Source organism: Salvelinus sp. IW2-2015, unplaced genomic scaffold, assembly GCF_002910315.2.
Source record: "Salvelinus sp. IW2-2015 unplaced genomic scaffold, ASM291031v2 Un_scaffold1438, whole genome shotgun sequence".
NCBI classification, from domain to species: Eukaryota; Metazoa; Chordata; class Actinopteri; order Salmoniformes; family Salmonidae; genus Salvelinus; species Salvelinus sp. IW2-2015.
Genome location: NW_019942908.1, coordinates 221,303 through 238,019, shown reverse-complemented (window position 1 = coordinate 238,019; position 16,717 = coordinate 221,303). Strand labels below are relative to the sequence as shown.

At 41.1% G+C, this 16,717-nt stretch overlaps 1 pseudogene; it reads left to right on the top strand.

Annotated features, from left to right (window-relative positions):
• The first annotated feature begins 465 nt into the window (after positions 1-465).
• The window catches only part of LOC112070839 (Ig kappa chain V-III region MOPC 321-like), a 48,688-nt pseudogene continuing 32,436 nt past the window's right edge, over positions 466-16,717 (top strand).

Genomic DNA, 16,717 nt, shown 5'->3' with positions numbered 1-16,717 from the left:
TTGTGACGCCCGCCGTTTGGCGTGACGCAGACCCGGTGGTGAGAGTGGTAAGACAGAGGAGTCATTGTCAGTCCTTTTGAGTTTTGAGCCAGATAAAGTCATGTTAGATATATTAGTTATCCTCTTGAGCTTTTGAGCAGATCCACTGCACTGTTTCATGTGCAACGTTCGTGGTCATGTTGCAGCAGATAATTTCATGTAGATAGGCCATGACTGGCCTCACCCTTTAGTACAAGTAGGTGCGCGTGATTCACCTTTAAATTGATGCAACCCGCCAACCCAATCCAGAAGAAGAAGAGCTCTTCAACTACAGTTTCGCTGGGGACCAATTAAAGTTTGTTTGCAAATAGAGGACACTTTGCATAGACAGCACATGTGGCAGTGGTCTAGGAGTGTTTATAGCCCTGTGAGTTAACACTTCATGACTGGAGGCTGTCCTTCATGGACAACAGAACCCACAACACCATGACTTTTATCACCCTCTTCATCTGGATATTTGCCCTCTTCTTTCAAGGTAAAGAAATTAAGTTCCATGTTTGTATAATGAAAGTAATCGTCGAGTGAACTGAAGGTAAGAATGTGTGTATGTACAAATTGTGCAGGCCTCTCTCTGTTTCAGAATCCAGAGGACAGATCACTGTGCACAGACTCCTGCAGTGAAAACTGTTCTCCCAGGACAGACAGTCTCTCTGAACTGTAAAGCCAGCAGTGATGTGTATCCTAACTGTAGGCGTTTAGGTAAACCATGTTTAGCCTGGTATCAAACAGAAACCTGGAGAAACTCATAAAGCATTGGTTCTACTACGGAAGCGTCCTCTTCTCTGGGACTCCATCTAGATTCAGTTGCAGTGGATCTGGGAGTGACTTCACTCTGACCATTAGGTGGAGTCCAGCTGAAGATGCAGGAGATTCACTACTTTCAGAGTGTACACATCATCAATAGTGAAGATGTGTTCACACAGTGATACAGAGCCGTACAAAAACCTCCCTCAGTCAGACTCCACAGTGACTGTACTGCTACAGCTGGGACCTACTGCAGGTGCTGAGGGGAGGAGATGATCCAGTACAATGACACAGTGTGTAGGAGAGAGATGAACAACAATAAGTCAACCAGAGCTATGTCTAGAAGACCTTAGATTCATAACTGATTCATTAAATGTTTCTCTGACCTATTAACTACATGTTACTCTGTGGGAGTAACTCAAGGAAAACCATCAACCAATATGAATTAGAGATGTGCAATGATCAAAACCCTAAAGATGACCTGTGTTTGAATAGCTAGAATTTAAACATGATTAAAAACACATAATAAAGCCCATAAACAGTACCCATACATCCTCCCTCAACCACTGTGGTAGTTCCAGAGAGCAGCAGGTGAAGCAGGAGACATCAGAGCTCTAGAGATCTCCCTTTAGTTCAGAGTCAGTCAGCCAGCGTCAGTCCAACACACTGCAGTTACTAACCCTGACCAAGACAGAAAGATACAATCTGGTCTAATAACACAGTAATAACAATATGCTCAATTGGTAGATGTTTAAATCAATACATCAGTACCCATTCAGCAATATATCAGAAACCAGTAACATAGTTATCATGGTTTCTACATCACACAACAGGTATTAATAAAATTGGACTGCCAGGAAGACAATTTACAAATAAGACACTTTGCATTAGCAGCACAGGTTCAGTGGTCTGGGAGTGTTATATCCCTGTGAGTTAAACAACTTCATGACTGAGAGCTGTCCTTCATAACAACAGCACTTCAATGATGAAGTGTGAGAGTGTGAGAGAGGCAGGTTGAAGTGGCCAAGTCTGAGAGTAGTGCCAGAGGGTGTCATGCTGAGGCAGTGAAGGAAGTGGTGAGGGAGGATCCCAGTGGAGTAATAGATTTGTATCAGCACGAGGGATAGGGCAACGAGTGAGTTATGCTTTAGTAAGGTTGTCTTCTTCGCATTTCATAGCAATGGTTATCACTGTACCACAGAAATGGAACATAAATTACAGAGAATGGCTATTGTGGGTGGCAGCTGCAGAGAATTTTTGGGTATACGAGATTTGAACTCAGAAGAGTTATAGGGTTTGTTTAGGGGTGGTGTCCGTCCTCCCAGGTCGTTGGCAGGGTACAGGAGCAGATAGGGTCAAAGTAGTGAATGGGGTAGTGGGTTTTAATGTGTAGGTGGTGGCTGAAGAGAAGTACCTGGGTGTACGAGATTTACTGCAGACGAGTTAATGGACGACGTTAATGGGGGTGGTGATTTTTTATTTTATGAAATAGTGGTAAATACAATTGCCTTCGAAAGTATTTCAGTCCCTTGACTTTTTGTTAGGTTACAGTCTTATTCTAAAATGGATTAAATTGTTTTTTCTTCATCAACATACACACAATACCCCATAATGACAAACCCCATTCCAACTAAGTTTAGATAAAAATCATATATCGTAAAATGCAATGAAAATGATTACTCACCTGAAGTGCTGGTACTGCTTGTCTGTGGCAGCGGCTGAAGTACTGAGTCATGGTGTTGCTGCCAACCATAGGCTTTCCACCAGCACCATACATCCTCCAGTCCAACCAGCTGTGGATGGTGAGATTCCAATAAAAAAAAAGGTGGTTGCAAGATCATGTTGGAGGGTCAATTTAATAATCAATATGTGTTTATGTTACATACCAAAGTTTGCCATCGATTCCTGTGTAGAGGACACCACACTGCTGCTTTTGTCAATGGGTGGAGCAGCTTTCCCCAAATGTGTTTGTGTCCTGGGTGGCTCCTGGTAACACTATTGCTTATCCTCTGCGTAGTTGATGAAAGTTCACCACTCACTGCAAGTCCTAATGCTTCAGGTTAACCTGTACTTGCTGGGCAGCTCTCTGTTTTGATTGGGAGGCATTAGACCATTACTCCTTGTATGCCTGGTGGGGAGAGTCAGGGGCATGTTCTACTTGATTGCTGAACGAAGATACAAAATTTAAGCAATATTATACAATAGTGCGAAATGGCATTCTGAGATATCATATACACACAGTTCCATACACGTAATGCTAGCTAGCTGAAGCCAGCCATTCTAACTTCGGCTGGGCTAACTAACAAGCAAGCTTTAACTAGCATACAAACCGATTGTCATTACGTAGCTAAAGTTAATCAAATAGGATTCAATGTTAAGCTAGCTAAACATTGGCTATAACTAGTTAATGTTGCAAATGCTGTTCTGAGAACACACATCACTAACGTTACACACACTTTCACACACAATGTCTCAATCTACAATGTTTTCAATGAAATATTTTTACCTAAATCAGGGATTGTCCTCATCGTGTGATTCCATTTTTCAGAGTACAGAGAGAGTCAGCATGACGAATGTCCTCCCCAGAAGTAGTATCCATCAGCAAACATTTTACCACTGGCTTTTGTCGATAGCGCCTATAAATTCAGGGCAAATGTTATTTGAGAGCAGTAGCAACATTTTGCAGTTCTCCATGGCAAAACGTTATATCTTTTGAAAACAACTGCAGTAGAAGGATTATCTACGCATGAACGAGCAACTTCTTTTATAGACACAAGATGCTACCACCGGCAGACCAATCTGTGAAACTCATCTTCTCGGCATGTCAGCGCAACTCATTATTTCTTCAAAGGGAATCTTTTCTGGATCCACAGGCTCAACACACTGGCATTGTCTTGGCCTGTAACGGGGAGTGACTTGAAACCGTTTTTATCGTTTCAATATATACTTAATTAGTTTTTTAAATCCTAATTGAATATTGTATGTGTATTATGTAAATATTGAACACATTCTCTTGTAGATCTATATTTTTTATAACATTGAATGTTAATAATCTGTGAAACTTATGTTATACATTTTTACATGTTTCAGGAATTGATGTCACTGAGTACTAGCCCCTTATATAGGACCTTCCACCCCCACTCTGGATATGGATACTCTTAGGGGTCAAAACTTGTTTTGTAAATAAATATCACCTGGGAGCATGAGCAGCAGTGTGGCAGCGTTTTCCCTTCCTGTCTTCCATGAGTTTGGCCACCGAATCCAGCCACCTGCGGAAAGTAGCTGGATGTGCGTATGTTTCTTCAGCGTTTTGTACATGGAACTCTCTACCAATACAGCACTCCTTTTGAGACTCTTTTCAAGTCTAGCGGTTCTTTTGACATTATGGCTGAAATAGCAGACTCTCAAATGGGGGCCAAAGTAGGTCATTTGTCTCAGAGGATGATTATTCCCGGATCATAAAGGACTCCTTTTTGATGAAACTGGCCCAATGACAGACTGCAATGCAGACTTAGTTATCAGTCTCTCAAGAATCTAGATCTCTGAGACAAAACAATATTATCATGCCGTCACCTTAAGTGTTATCTAAGGAAATCAAAATAAATCCACGAGGATTACTGATACAAAAAGCACCTGCTTCTTGAGTTCGAACAATCCCTCTTTTGTGAACCGTGGTGCGAGATTCTTTAATTAAAGTGTTACGTTCCGTCGTCGGATGAGGCCAAGGCACAAGCGTCGTTAAGAGCAATACATCTGTAAACGGTCGTTCTTGTTTGAAGAAGGTGTGGACCAACGCACGTGGTTAAGTGTTTATTTTTCAAACAAACACTGGAACAATTAAACAAAGAGCAAACGACAACAACAGTTCTGTCGGTGCAGAAACACAAAACAGAAAAACAACTACCCACAAAAACCATGTGGGAAAAAAGCTACTAAGTATGGGCTTTCAGAAGACAACGATAACAGCTGCCTCTGATTGAGAACCACACCCGGCCAAACACAAAGAAATACAAAACATAGAGAAGGGAACATAGAATGCCACCCAAATTCACACCCTGACCAAACCAAAATAGTACAAAAAGCCTCTACGGTCAGGGGCGTGACAAACATCTTTCTTTTAGTTTTATGACACCAAAAAAACACGCAAAGATAAACGAAACGTAAACGTTCTGCAGCTGTTAACAGTAACTGTACAAAATAAGATCCACCACTGAAGGTGGGAGAAAGGGCTGCCTAAAGTATGATCCCCAATCAGAGAAACGATAGACAGCTGCCTCTGATTGGAACCATACCCGCCAACAAAGAAGTAGACAATAAGAATGCCACCCAAATTACGTCTTTAGCAGAGCTCTTCATCCAGAGGCGACTTACAAATGGAACGTTCATACTATCATCCTGGTCCCACGTGGGGAATGAACCCCAACCCTGGCGTGCCAAGCGCTGCAAGCGCCATGGCTCTACCACACTGACGCCACACGGGACCACACGGGACCAAATCACACCTGACCTAACCAAATAGAGAAAATAAAGGCCTACGGTCAGGGCGTGAACATAATTGCTCTTTCCATTTTATGGCGCTTACCATACAAGAAGTGAACAGAACAATTGGAGCGATCAAGTGACAACAGTAAATATTGATCCTAAGAAACCAAGATCAACTGAATAGGACAAAATGAGAGAACATTCTGACCAAGTGAAAAACATTTGTGATGAAACTTGCGTAGGAGATCAAAAGAAACAGCGGAAAAAGTTTGATCGTAATGACTCATGGACTACAAGGGAGCAGAAGGTATATTTCTGGGGAATGACCGGAGACAGACAATTGCATCCTCCACAAGCAAGCTGGAAGGGGGTTAACGCCAGCCCAGCAATAATCCTAAGGGCCCATACCTGTGGCGATCAACCCAACCAACAATCTGACTCCAGTGACTGATGTGGTGTACTCCTCAATGCCATTGAGAATCCCGAAACATATCCAGGTCTGTGCTAGCAAACAGTTTCTACTGGTGCTTCCTCCTCTAGTTTTTAGCTTTTAAGCCAATGGAGGCGAGGGAGAGCATCTTAAGAATACAATATCCAAACGTGTCTGAAATAATTCGTAATTCGAAATCGTGACTTTCAGATTACTGGCACACACTTTCACCGATGGCTACCTGCGCCCCCTTTTATAAAACAAACAGAACTGTTTACTAGATAAACTAATGTATGGCAATTTTATGTCACCACCACCATTATATTGTTATTCTGATGATGATTCAGATATAATGAACTGTCTGTTCACCATGCTTCGGTTCTCTCATATAAGTTCCTCTAATCACGTTAGTGAACAACTTCTCTAAACTAAAGTGGTAGGATATTCCTCTGTAGGTGTGTCTGTCCTCTTGACTTTACCACCACTGTTAAATCTGAGATCAACATGTTTAATAAAGGAATATACAACATGATCACTATCACTACTTGCTGCTGCTAGTTGTCTTTCAAATATGGACATGATGGAGGAATACTACAACACTGATCTTAATGCTGTGACTGTACTACAGACTTACGAGAACACCTGAACACAGAGCGAAGGAAAAAAGACTATTATCTGGATTTAAGATACAATTCCATATTTGTATTATCTAGAAACTAGCTAATATGAAGTGCTTCTACCTGGAAGATGCTTAAGTGTATTTGTGTGATTATGATTCGGTATCGAGTGATCTTCACTGTAGACAGCTACGCAACACAACACAGGAGGTTTTTGTACCAGCAGTAAACGGTGATTGTATCACTGTGGGGACTTTTGTAAGTGGCACCAGACTTGATGTTGGAAAAGTAAAACACAAATTAACTGTTTATTTCCACGTTTTTGATGTCATGTTCAAATTTCTCTATCCATTTTTCGCCCTAAAAAACTTTTTTAAAGATGATTTTTTTTGAATGCATACGACCTTTCCATTAAATGGTCAATAGAATATAATGTTATTACATCTAATCAAATTTGACCTGTATTTTTAAACCTATGAAAGTGATTAGCCTACATTTTTAGACTAGTTGTATGAATAAACATGACTGCACCTAGTTAGAAGAATGTACAATAAACATAGTTAAAACAATAACAATAAAACACTTTTCTTTCAAATGAAGACGATTAAAACAATATTTGGCAAGTATTCATACCATATTAGAGTTAGATATTTGAAACACAGTCTAAAGAAATTCAGCTTCCCCAATGGTCAGGAGGTTTTTGTACGATCAGTAACAGGGATTGTATCACTGTGGTACACTTTTGGTAGCGGCACCAGACTTGATGTTGGAAGTAAGTAACAAGCTCTTTTCATATTTCTTTCTGATACATTTTTTTTTTTACTTTCTTAAAATATTTATGATTTTATAAATCTAATTTTAAAAACATTGCATTTTTCTATTGCTTTCACTGAGCCTTCTTTCAAATAATCATTTATTCAATCAAAATGTTAAATAGTAGGTTTGATTTGTTATGTCTGATTTGAATGAGAGCAGAATTTATAACTCTTAAAGTGTTTTGACTGCAGTTATTGTTGCTTTGTGAAAGAGTCTTATGTTTGCATACAACCTGTTGGATTATCTTTCATATACTGTAGATGTTCTGGATATTCTGATCAGAAACATCCTAAATATCTGACATACTAGTAACGCTTAAGTTAAGCACTTACACTTGACTCATAATATGTTCATAAATCTGCTTTGTATATCTATCATATTACGTTTTGTGTTTTCTTCAAACCTTTTACCAATCTAACTACATTTTTATTTAAAAGGCATTTCCAAATCAATGTATTTGTATGTCTATTCGCTTTTAGCAATCTTTAGACATAGTAGATGCAGTTGATGTGTTCTGTTTGTTCCAGGTAACAGAGCCCCCACCCTCACCGTCCTGCCCCCCTCTAGTGAGGAACTGTCCAGTACAACAACAGCCACACTGACGTTCTGGCCAACAAGGGCTTCCCCTCAGATTGGACCATGGAGCTGGAAAGTGGACGGGACCAACAAGAACCGGAGAGACCAGTCCCGGGGTCCTGGAGAAGGACGCCTGTACAGCTGAGCAACACCCTGACTCTCACTGCCCAGGAGTGGACCAAGGCAGGAGAGGTGACCTGTGAACCCGCAGAAATCCAGAGTCCAGTCACCAAGACTCGAGGAAGGCTGACTGTTCTGGGTAGACCCCTCAGTCACACACCCTGTGGAGGAGGCGCTGGTTCTTCTGCTTTGACTCTGTTTCTGAGATCTCGATGTTCTTCTGTCTTATTGATCACTGACATGTAGACTAACAGAGGGCTTCTGCTTAGTTTCATGTGTCAAATCCTCTCTGTAGACTGAGTTGTATCAGTGTTAGATGTGATGTGTTCTGTTTTATACTATTAGATTCTGTGAGGAATGTCTTCTTTTGATGCTTTGATGAATCGATGAAAATAAGTTTTCCCTTTGGAACAAATATTTTCATTGTCTCTTTCAATAAACCCAAATAGACTTTAATCTTAAATGTTGGTGAATGATACAGCATATTCATAAAGCCTTATTCACAGTTTCTATGAACTATCAGATATAAAACCTTATCGATTAGTTATTTATGTTCTAACCACATCGTCATCAACCAGTAGTTCATACTAACACAATATACTACTATTTCACAGGAGAGGTCTAGATACTACAATGTTTAACAGATTAACAGAGAGGTCTAGATACTACAATGTTACAGGATAACAGGATGAGGTCTAATACTAACAATGTTTAACATTATTAACAGAGAGAGGTGTAGATCTACAATGTAACAGATTAACAGGAGAGGTCTAGATACTACAATGTTAACAGATTAACAGGAGAGGTCTAGATACTACAATGTTAACAGATTAACAGGAGAGGTCTAGCCACGTGTAGTAGATGGTACTCCTTACTCATCTTTCTTGGAGCAGTTTTTAACATGCTTGATTTATAGACTTAGTCTAATGCCTTTGAACATTTGATCGATATGACGGGCTCTCACCAATGTGATCATTCCTGTATTTTGCTTAAATGCAATACATTTGTCCACATAATATTACAAGTATCACATCTTCAAGATAGAGTCTTCTCTACCTCCAACCCCCTGAGAACAGAGTGAACATCTGGTGACAGTGCTGCTCTATTCTGGGACAAGCAGAACCACCCAGCCCTGTCTATGTAAATCTCAGTTTCACTCCCACAGCTACCAGTCTAGCAGTTGAACAGTTTCACWGCCTGAAATACCCTGGACTGGGCCAGATGTGAGGGAGTGACTGGTTTTAACCTCTATGGTGGAATCAGGGAGAGAGACAAATGATATGGCACCATGTAGTTAAATACAGATAAAATGGGTATTATACTTCATGTAGATAGCGTATGTAGTGCAGAYGAGGCTGGTGGGAGAAGCAATAGGAGCATGGCATCATTGTAACGGCTGGAATGGAATCAATTCAAAGATATCAATCACAACATGTATTCCATTTCAGCCATTACGATGAGCCRGTCCGTCCAATAGCTCCTCCCACCAGTAGTGTACATGTGTCTGATTTTTGAGTCGAGCATCATGTCTCATTCACAGATGCAACAGTCAGTAACCTGCTCATTAAAATAGTGAATATAATGTTAGAAGATCACATCCATTTAAATCAGACATTTGGTTGAGGTTCATATGAGGACTTGTTTTGGGGGCTGAAGTGATTGTAACTTTGAAGTAATGTTGAGGTCATAACATATTTAGTTTTACTTCTGTAGATCTTGCTTTGCATATGGACAGGAATTGTGTTTCAAAACTTCAAATAACTTTTATATACACTGCTCKAAAAAATAAAGGGAACACTTAAACAACACAATGTAACTCCAAGTCAATAGACTAATTCCTTKGATAAACACTTAAGGTGACTGCATGATAATATTGTTTTGTCTCACGYATCCGTAGATTCTTGAGAGACGTGATAACTAAGTCTGCATTGCAGTCTGTCATTGGGCCAGTTTCATCAAAAAGCGAGTCCTTCATTATGATCCGGGAATAATCATCCTCTGAGAAGTCAAATGACCTACTTTGGCCCCCCATTTGAGAGTCTGCTATTTCAGCCATAATGTCAAAAGACATTATGAGAATATCTGAGAATATCTGAGGGGCTTTTATATAATTCCAAATGAATTAATAATAATAATTGCRTTGTTTAGAAAGTAACAATATTTTGGAGATTTCGTTTTCATTAAACCTAGAATGAGCGACAAAAAGGAATGCAATGTGCAATGTCATGCAATAAAATGCAAATTAATTACTTAAAAWTCATACAATGTGATTTTCTGGATTTTTGTTTTAGATTCCGTSTCTCACAGTTGAAGTGTACCTATGATAAAAATTACAGACCTCTACATGCTTTGTAAGTAGGAAAACCTGCAAAATCYGCAGTGTATCAAATTCTTGTTCTCCCTACTGTATATATATATAAATATATATATAAAAAATATAAAAAAAAATAAAAATTATTCTCTGAACATTAACATTGTGTGTTCACTTGTTTTGTACTGTTCTGTAGTTTCGACCCAATGATTCGTCTGACAAACAAAAATATTGCATCCTGTAGGCCCAGGCATGGATCAAAGCTGGCGAGATATTCAATAACGTCATCTTCATAGACGACTCAACTGTGGCCCTTGAGAAATTTGCTCAAAATCACTACAGAAAAAAAGGAAGAAGATGAAGAAGATTAAKGAAAGCATAAAGATGTTGATGAAGAAATACTGTTTTGAGTTAGAAATGTAACACTTTAGAGTACTTAAGCATCGAATACTTTGCAAGTTGAGGGATTTTCACAACAGCAGCCGGGCTATAAAAAGTCTATTGTCCTGCTAATAGGAAACATTTGCATGATGGGATACATTCTTATTGAAACCACAATGTCACACATAATTTGTATCTACATTTCCAATTACTTTTAGAGTTTGGGAATTACAAATGTGCGCTTTCTTTTTAGTTACATTGTTTATTTTGAACGTGCAGACTTTTTTTCTGTAAATTATTGTTTCATGTAGGATGCTACATTTTTGACCAGTTGCAATTGTAAGTAGGCCTAATAAAATAKATCCTATTTCTATTAGGCTGTTAAGCCTCAWAGCTTACCTCAGCCAGTTAAGTTATTTTATATTGGTTCTAGGCTCCGAATAAATAGACTCCAATTAAGACCTCTTGTTGTTTGTAAAGTCAAATTAAAATGAAYATTATTGTTGAAATGAATTGTTCGACTGGTGTAGGTTTTCTCCATCTGTTGGTGTGCAACACTTGCATAACAAGTCAGCTATATTTTCAGCACCAGCCACTGTTCACCTCCTATTGATTGTGCTGTGGTTTCCGCCAGTTGTTTTTTAAATTGAACCTTTATTTAACTAGGCAAGTCAGGTAAGAACAAATTCTTATTTACAATGACGGCCTACCCCGGCCAAACCCGGATGACGCTGGGCCAATTGTGCGCCGCCCTATGGGACTCCCAATCACGGTCGGATGTGATACAGCCTYAATTCAAACCAGGGACTACAGTAAAGCCTCTTGCATCGAGATGCAGTGCCTTAGACCTCTGCGCCACTCGGGAGCCATGACCAATATATATATTTTTCAGAAAATTAAGCGTGTGTAGGTAGATACGTGTGTAGGTAGATGTGGAAAGATACATACAAATGATTTGTTGCAAGTTGTGGGGGCGTGGCTCGAATTTTGAGGGTTTGAAACCTGCTCCCTGCTTGTTTCATTACATTATTATGCCGGTGTCAGAGCAAATAGCCTGGATTGTTATTCCCATCTCGTTCCTCTCTCTCTTCCACGCGTCATTATCCGCCTGAGTGGTTCGCATGTGGCCGTGCTGGCAGGGTGTACTGTTTTTTATTCTGTATATATGAATTACAAATCAGCCTTTACTTAAATCATGTTTTTCTAATCTATTGGCATAGTTACAATGTGTAATCATTGATGTCCCAGGAGCAGGAGTGCTAAACACTGATTAATGAGTTTGAAACACCTGGTATTGGAAATACTGAAAAAATATTTAAATCTAATAATTTTCGTAAATGAACTTATGACAAAAAAATAGCACAATCGTTTGTCTCTCCATTACACCTCTCAATTGTAAATGTTTTGCTTGACTCGTTATGAGTTATAACTAGTTTATTTGCTCTGCGTAATGTTTTGTTAGCCATCTTTGTGGAAGAAAGTCCCCAGGGATGGGTGGCCCGCGTCAAATTCGTCATTGGAACCACTCGATATCATTGGTCATATAAAAACTTGGGACCCAAATGTATAATGAGTGCTCTAACTCCCCCTTTTGGTGGTCTGGAGCAATGAAGCCGTGACACTGGATACCTCTAAGTCCTGCGGTGTAAGCTCACAACTTTTAAAGGAGGAACCACTGTACCTCCAACTCCTTTCTCACCCACCCTGAAACCACAAATGGATCGCCAAAAGGTAAGGTCCACTTTCTCAAAAAATGTCACTCTGTTGGTCCAGATTGTCCTTTATCATGTCTGACACCATTCTTCCTCAACACACATCTTCCCACTACACTCACTCTTCTTCTTCCTCGCTGTCCACAATCACATCTATCCGTTCACCACACTCTTGCCACACCTTCATCAGCTACATTGCTTGCAGAGCACTGATGGTGTTTCTCCAAACCCAACTTCTGTTCCTGACCTCTCCATGCTTCCTTCACCTTCTCCACAACATAATTCTTGGAGAGATCCTCTTCTTCTTCTTCTTCTGTGGATTTTTATAATGGTGGTTGGAAACCAACTTTTAGGTGCATTACCGCCACCAACTGGACTGGCGTGGACCAGAACAGTGAAGGTCTAAATCCTACCCAATAATCTAATTTCCCTAAGGAAACAACATTCAAATTAAAAAGTACATCCCCTGAAGACTTCCCCAGCAGTTCACTTAATCCTGGCTCTTCAACCGCATTACTCTCAAATTTAGAAACAATCGCTACCTTTCCCTCACATATTTTGGGCACTGAAATAGAACATGTTCCACTCCATCTCCTCCTGGCAATGATCACACCTCCCAGTCAGATGTTTCCCCACCCATTTAAATGTACTATTGAGCCTTGTGTGTCAAAGTCTCAGCTTTTCCTCCCTTTTCTCTCAGCCCGAGGACCCCTCTGCCCCCACCTTTTCCTGGATCTTATACAGGTGTCTTCCCTTTCTATCCCTGTTCCACAACTCTTGCCACTTATTTTTAACTACTGTTCTTATTAACGCCTTAGCTTCTGCTTTACTGATTGACAATTCCATCTCAACATTAGGATGTTTAGAGCCTTCTTGGAGATAACATCCACCTCCTCATTCCCCTTAGATCCATCTGTGAATATATAATGAAAGCATAGTATTGTGTTCTTAAATGTTCACAACTGAATCTACTCCTTCTCTTACCCTCTCAAGCACCCAAACAACCCCATCTCTCTCGCCATGCAGTTGTCTATCCACCCAAAGCTTGTATTCAGATTTCGTTCATGTTCCAGCAGTCTAGGACCTCCCAATATCAGGTCTCACCTGAGAGAATACATTGTCAATCATAATGGAAGAACAACAAAGGACTAATGACACTTCCCTGGTGGGTACCATTATCTACCTCATAGATTTCTGACATAGAGCTCCCCAACCTCATTTGTATTGATCGTCCAAAAAGAAAATCCTTTATCCAGCTAAAAACCTTTCCTCCAGCCCCCATGTTTTCCAGTTTGATAAGTAGGCCTTCCTTCCACTTCATATCATAAACCTTCTCTGCATCAAAGAAAACCYCTACCACCACCTTCTTKTTTGCCCGTGTCTTCCGTATGACTGACTCAAGGCACAGTACAGGATCCATCGTTCCCCTGCCTTTCCTGAACCCACTTTGATCTGGTGAAATTAGTCCTCTGCTCTCCAGAAAGTACGTTAGCCTTTCCGTTATCATTCTCTCCATAYGTTTACATAAATGAGATGTCAACGCTATCGGTTAATAGCMTGAAGGACTWGTAGGGTCTTTACCTGGTCTCCGTATTGGCACCACTACCSCCTGCTTCCAACTTCCAGGKAGTTTTCCTTTCTGCCACARCTTATTGTAAAGGCTTGATACTTTCCCCATTGCAGTGTCACTGAGATGAGCCATCATGATGTAACACATCTCATCCTTCGCAGGAGATGTTATCCCAGCTTTAGCTTATGCTCTCTTCATCTCAYCCAACGTAAAAAGGCCATTCAATGTATCCCCCACCATCTATCTCTGATCCAGGACCCCTGGATGTTCTCATCTGACCCTCTCTCTCCCACGCTGCCCCTCTTCTGTCAGATTATTTGAYCTGTGCACCTTTASAAATTCCTGGGCTATAACGACACAGGTCGAGACCCAGATGCAGACACATGTCTGATATTTATTGAACAACAAGGGTCAGGCAAGAGGCAGGTCGAAGACAGGCAAAAGTTCATAAACCAGGTCAGAGTTCCAAACGGTACAGGGTGGCAGGCAGGCTCGAGGTCAGTGCAGGCTGAATGGTCAGGAAGGCGGGCTTAGTGTCCGGGCAGGCAAGAGGTCAAAACCAGGAGGACTAGAAAAACAGAGACTAGGAAAAAAACAGGAGCTCGGAAACCACGCTGGTACGCTTGACAAGACAAAACGAACTGGCAACAGACAAACAGAGAACACAGGAATAAATACACTGGGAATTATGGGGAAGATGGGTGACACCTGGAGGGGGGTGGAGACCGTCAAAAAGACACGTGAAACAGATCATGGTGTGACATGGGCTAACTCTCCCCACTTTTCAGCACAGGGAGATCCGAATCTCTTCTGACCCCACTCATCCTCTTAATCATCCCCCACAGGAGTGGTCCTGCCTATGCGACCACAGAACTTGCACCAATACTCCCTCTTAGCTGTCCTAATGATCCTCCTTACTACTGCTTGTGCTTGTTTATACTGTATCAGGTGCTGGTAATTATGGGACCTTTTCAACATTCTGAAAGCCCTGTTCCTTCTCTTCAATGCTTCTCTACACTTTTCACTCCAGCAGAGGACTGCGTTACTCTTTCTCCCCCTGTACCCATAGCAATCACCTGCCTTGCGGCCCCTACTATTGCTCCTCTTACTCCGTCATTGACTGTTTCTGTATCTGAACTGAGATCTACCTGAGACAGCTCCTGTTCACTCAACTCCTGAAACTGATCCCACTCCGCTTTCCCAAATATCCATCTCCTCAATTAATTTCTTACTGATTCTTCCTCCCTCAATCCTATAGTACACATGACAGGACAGTGATCACCTCCCAACTACATCTGCCTGCCATTGAACTTGAGATTATAGTAAGATCCAGAGCAGATTCAATTCCAGTTAGTGGGTCAATCCTGGTTCCCCGGCCGTCATTAAGACTCGGAAGGCCTTTCGCATCCAGTAGTTCATCCAACACTTGTCCATTTACATCAGTCCGTAACCCTTCCCAGAGCGCACTATGAGCATTAAAATCCCCACACCACATTACCCGTCTCCTATCTTGACCTTCTACATTCCCAAGGGCCAACAACTCTAGTGTCTTACACGGGTTGTAAAAGTTCACTATTACCATAATCCCCCCTCCCAACCACACCTCCCACTGTAAGGTTCTGTATTTATTTTCTTAGTCAACCTTGTGTTCTGTTTCGTTGTGTTCTTGAACGTAGCCCTGTTTCTTTGTGTTCTTGAACGTAGCCCTGTCTTTCATTTTTGTTCATTGATTTCACCTGTGTTAGTTACTCACCTGGTCTCATCAGCTCCTTATTTAGTTCAGTTCATTCTGTTTGTGGCTTTGTGAGGTATTGTTCGTTTTGACTCTACTAAGCCTTTTCCTAGCTTGTTTGTGAGAACCAGTTATAGCCTTCAATCCTAGTTTTGATTCACCTGCCTGTTTGCCTTTACCTGTGTATGACCATTGCCTGCCTGTGACCACGATTCCTACCTTCTGCGAAGGTGAAATAAACACCTGCCGCGCTCTGCATGTGAATCTACACCCATTTCTCCCTGAGTATTCATTACACACACTACGTACTCCTGTTCAACTTCCTTTCCCACACACCTATATGGGATCCCCTGGATTATTAAGTTGACACATCCTCCTCCTCCCCCTGCCACCCTATCTCTACAGACTGCAACATAACCTTGTAATGTAAAATCTAGAGTAGGTTATAGCCATGTCTCCTGGAGAGAAATCACATCAGGCTTGACTGGTAACTCCTCAATAAACTGTTTGAACTCTTGCCCATTAGCCATCAAACTTCTGGCATTGCATTGATTGAATAACACCATAATGAAAAGTAACCAGAGAAGAGCTACCTTACTCTTACTATACCTCCACCTTTTCACTCCACCACTACACTCCATTTCGTCCACTCAACTCCGCCCACTACTTTCTATGCATCTCTGCTCCAGTCACAGCCCAGTATTGCTCAACCACCTCCACCCAAACCTTGACGCCAGCTTGAATAATGCAATTTCATATTATCTTGTATGGAGTTGAGCGTGTTTGCTAGTGAGGTAGCTCGTTGCTTTGTGCCCACGTCTCAGACCGATAGCGACCAACGAAAAATCTTCCTGATTCGAGTTCATGCAGTCTTTCCATGGAGAGATCTGTGTGAGCAGCAGCATTTTAAAGGTTGAGGCTGATTGTCCAGCAGCGTTGCAGTTCTTGACACAAAATCCACATCTCACTTGTTCAAGGCTTAAAAATCCATCTTTAACCTGTGTCCTCCCCTTTAATCTTCACTGAATTGAAGTGGATTTAACAGCGACATCAATAAGGGATCATAGTTTCACTTGGATTCACCTGTCGTTCTATGTCATGGAAAAGCAGGTGTTCTTAATATTTTGTATACTCGTGTGTATAATTGTGTCTGTTGCTTAGTGTTCATGGTATTGGGTGGCAGGTAG